General features: G+C 47.4%; 1 non-coding gene across 1 annotated transcript; it reads right to left on the reverse strand.

The window, feature by feature from the left end:
* Positions 1-1,044: 1,044 nt before the first annotated feature.
* LOC127695754 (small nucleolar RNA U3) lies at positions 1,045-1,259 on the reverse strand. The gene has a single exon (XR_007980105.1). It is a non-coding gene; the product is annotated as a small nucleolar RNA U3 (small nucleolar RNA).
* Between the last annotated feature and the right edge of the window lie 3,226 nt (positions 1,260-4,485).

Genomic DNA, 4,485 nt, shown 5'->3' on the forward strand with positions numbered 1-4,485 from the left:
GCTGAAATTAAAAGCAACTGTAAGGTGCTGGGAACCAAGCTGGAGTCCTCTGCAGAAGCTGTGTGTGTGAGACTGCTGAGCCATCTCTGCAATGCTACATAAATGTATTTGCAATTATTCAAAATAACAACATATTTTTAATTTTAAAGAAACTAGTATCTTAACCTATTACAAAACAAACAAACAAACAAACAAACAAACAAAACAAAACCCCCCAACTATTTAAAAGCTATTGAGGGCTGGTGAGATAGCTCCGCTGGTAAAGGGACTTGGCAGGAAGCGTGGTGACTAAAATTCAATTCCAGGACCCATATAGTGCAAGGTGAAATTGGATTCCCACAAGGTGTTCTCTGAGTCCATCCTGTGTAAACCACGCTGGCCTGGAACTCACAGGGTTCCACCTGTATCTGTCTCCCAAGGACTGGAGTTGTGGCATGGTGAAGTTTGCTGCTCTTGTGTGTCTGTATTTTGAGACAGGATTTCTTCCGTGTAGGCCTTGCCGGGACTCAATTTGTGGACCCGGTGTGGCCTCAAACTCAGGGATCCACCTGCTCTGCCCACTGAGTTGTCGGGATGAAAGAGAGCGGGTCACCTCGCCCAGATTCACTGAAGAACAGAGAGCTTAGTTTTTAAAAATGGCTTATTTAAAAGGTATTTCTTTTCTTTATGTGGACGTGTCTGGCTACACAGGTGTATGGGTGCTCACAGAGACCAAACAACCAATCTCCGGGTAGAGGAGTTAGAAGTAAAAGTACACTGCCTCACACAGGTGCTGAGAACAAGCATGGGTACCCACTGAGAGAACTCTGGCAGCCACCGGAAGCCCTATTCTAGAGCTGCTGGCTCTGCTACCCTGCCGGGTCTCCAACTAGACCCATCACAAAAACAGGCCACCGACACGGACTTGCTGGTACTAACAGTAAGGAGACTACACTGACACAGAGACAGCACACAGCACATGCTGGCTTGTAAACGACAAGTGGAAGGAAACTAGGAGGAACTGTGGCCAGTCTGACGTTGTAACAACCATGACAAACTCCCGAGACCACTCAGACTGCGTTCCCTCCCTCTCACCCTCCCGAAGGAGAGAAGAACGATCATCAATGGCAAGAGGCAGCTGCACCGAAGCAGCACCTAGAGCCGGCTTCACGCTCAGGAGGGGACGCTACGACTCGTCCTCGTGGTTTCGGGTGCTCTACACAGTCAGAGAAACTTCTCTAGTAACGAACTATAGAAATGATCCCTGAAAGTATAGTCTTGACCAGCCACTCCCGACACCGCCGCACTGTACCAGGCCACCTCACATCTAACTCACGGCGACTTACGCCGAGACGACCCGTGCCATCCCTGTCGGCGCCGCTGTCTGCCCACGCGGGGACACCAGCCCTGACACACGGACACCTCTCCATACCCAGCGCGCCGGGCATTTTGAGTCGCTACGCTTTCCCTACACTAGGCAAACTGTCACCACGATTAGCATACGGTCGCCGAGCAGCCAATCGGCTCGCAGTGCTCTCCTGCTCCGTCCCACTCCCGCCTGCGACCCGTCACGCGTCACTGACGGCCACACGCCGCCCGCCCCACACCGCGCACCCTCCCAGCGGCGGCGCCTGCCTTCAAGGCCCCCGCGCTGCCCCACGCGGAAAGCGCCGCGGAGCCGCACGCGAGTTCGCAGGCGCGCGCCGGTGCGGATTTCTGGCTCAAGCCGGAGGCCTTCGGTGAGGAACAAACGAAAAAACACGTGGGGAAAATGGCAATTCCACGACTGCACTCTATTTCTTTTGAATTTCACCATTTTTAATTTAAAAACAGAAAAGGGTTGTTATTTGAGTGAGATAGGGTTTCCCTATGTAGTGCAAGCTGGCCACGAACTTAAGTGATCTACCTGCCTCTTCCTTCTGAATGCGGTGTTTATAAGAGTACACTACCAAGTCTGGCCTCTATTTATATTTGGCGTTTTTTTGTTCTCGTTTTTTTGTTTTGTTTTCGAGACCAGGTTTCTCTGTATAGACCTGGCTGTCCTGGAACTCACTCTGTAGACCAGGCTGACCTCGAACTCAGAAATCCGCCTGCCTCTGCCTCCCAAGTGCTGTGATTAAAGGCGTGCGCCACCACAGCGCAGCCTGTTTGTTCTTGAGACAAGATTTGACTGTAGCACCGGCTAGGCTAGAATTCTATGTAGACCAGGCTGACCTTGAACTCACAAAAATCTGTCTACCTCTGTCTCCCAAGTGCTGGGATCAGAGGCCTGGGCCAGAATGTCCAGTCTGGCCTCTATTTAATAAATTTTATCCCGGGCTGGAGAGGTGGCTCAGCGGTTAAGAACAGCACTGACTGATCTTCCCAAGGTCCTGAGTTTAATTCCCAGCAACCACGTGGTGGCTCACAACCATCCGTAATGAGATCTGATTGATGCCCTCTTCTGGCGTGCCTGAAGACAGCTACAGGGTACTTACATATAACAATAAATAAGTAAACAAATAAACAAACTTTATCTGTGATGAAAGCACCAGAATGAAACCTGGGTCTAATGGCACCCTTGGGAGGACTAAGAATTGCCCTGATTGAGTGCCAGCTGGAGCTACTATGCTGGGAGATAGGATCTACAACAAAAGAAAAAGTACTAGATGTAAAATTAGTTTTCTTCTTTAATATTTCATTTATTTTTTATTATGTGAGTGTGTGGTGTCTTGCAGAGCCAGTAAAGGGCACGCACGGCAAGGACAGAAAAGAGCCCGGGTTCCCCAGGAAGTATTACAGGTGTTGTGTGGTGGCCAGTGTGGGTGCTGTCCACCTGAAACTCAAGTCCTCGGCTAGAGCAGCAGGGGCTCTTGACCGCAGAACTCTCTCTTTAGTCTGTTTTATTATTTTTCTAACACACAGTTTGCTCTACACAGGGTACCATCTTGCTTCTGAGGGTCCCCTGGGTCACGGAGCTTTTCTCTCTACCCTGAAGCCTCGCTCATTTCCCAAGCTCCTGTTTTGTGACCCGGAGCCTCCCTCTAGTCACTGCGCTCTTCTTAGAACTTCTTCTTCTCACACTACAAAGTTCTCACAACAGAAACTCTCTCCATGCAGCTTCTTGTCACAAACCCTTTACAAGCCTGTTTCTCCAACAATGACTTTTCAGACTCCTGACCTTTTACCTCTTCCCCAAGGTCACGGTCACTTCAATTATCGTTCAGCCATCTCGGGCCATTGCTTCATAGACGCCTTCCTTGACCTCTGATGCTTAGTAATTCAGTAAATGCCAACCACTTGCACTCAGCACTGTAGGGACTATGAATGGCCTCATGTTCTGGTAAAAGCTCAAGTACCAGACCAGGCATGATGACACGCTCTGTCACCCTGGCACCTAGAGTGAAGACGCAGCATGGTTATATAGAGAAGAAGGCAAGCAACCCTGACTCAAGAGAAAAAAAAAAAAAAAGCATGGCTGGAGATGCAGTATAGTACTGACCTATCATGCACAAAGCCCAAGATATATTCCCAGCACCGAAGCCAGAGCGGAAAAAGTTCCCTACAAAATAACCAAAGGAAGGAAAAAAAGGGGAGTGGTGGTGGCACACCTTTAAATAAATAAATAAATAAATATATAAATAAATAAGGAAATGAAAAACAAAAAGGAAGGAAAGAACAAAGGAAGGTAAGAGGGAGGGAAGGAAGGACAGAGGAAAGAGAGAGAGAGAGAGAGAAAGAAAGAAAGAAAGAAAGAAAGAAAGAAAGAAAGAAAGAAAGAAAGAAAGAAAGAGAAAGAAAGAAAGAGAGAGAAAGAAAGAAAGAAAGAAAGAAAGAGAGAGAGAGAGAGAAAGAGAAAGAAAGAAACAAGGAAAGAAAGAAAGAAACAAGGAGAAAGAAAGAAAGAAACAAGGAAAGGAAGGAAGGAAGAAAAAGAAAGAGAGAAAGTAAAAGAGAGAAAGAAAGAAGGAAGGAAGGAGGAAGAAGGAGAAAAAAAAAAAGCCAGGTAGCAGCGGCGCACACCTTTAATTCTAGCACTTGGGAAGCAGAGGCAGGCGTATTTCTGGGTTCAAGGCCAGCCTGGTCTACAGAGTGAATTCCAGGACAGCCAGGGCTACACAGAGAAACTCTGTCTCAAAAAAACAAAGAAAGAAAAAGAAAAGAAAAAGGAAAAAGCCCTAGACTCAGAAGCTGAAGTCGTAATACCTACTCCTGCAAGGCCAGATCTTAGTTAGGTTTGCACTGTTCCCAGGTGCCACTCTATTAATTCAGTTCCCACAGCTTGTCAGGAAGAAGAAATACTGCTACTACTTTTTTTTTTTTTTTTAATGTGGATGGAGACAGAGGAACATAGGGCTTAAGCAGTTGCCAGGAGTCATAAAGTCCATAACTAGACCATACTCTGCATCATACTGTCTCCAAGACACAGTGGAATCTGTCTCCAAAGCCTTTGGAACCTTGAAGTGGCAGCTATGGGCACTGAGATGCTTTCAGCATGACTAGTGATCACTGGAATTATCAAGGCCT

This window comes from Apodemus sylvaticus, chromosome 10 (assembly GCF_947179515.1).
Source record: "Apodemus sylvaticus chromosome 10, mApoSyl1.1, whole genome shotgun sequence".
NCBI lineage: Eukaryota > Metazoa > Chordata > Mammalia > Rodentia > Muridae > Apodemus > Apodemus sylvaticus.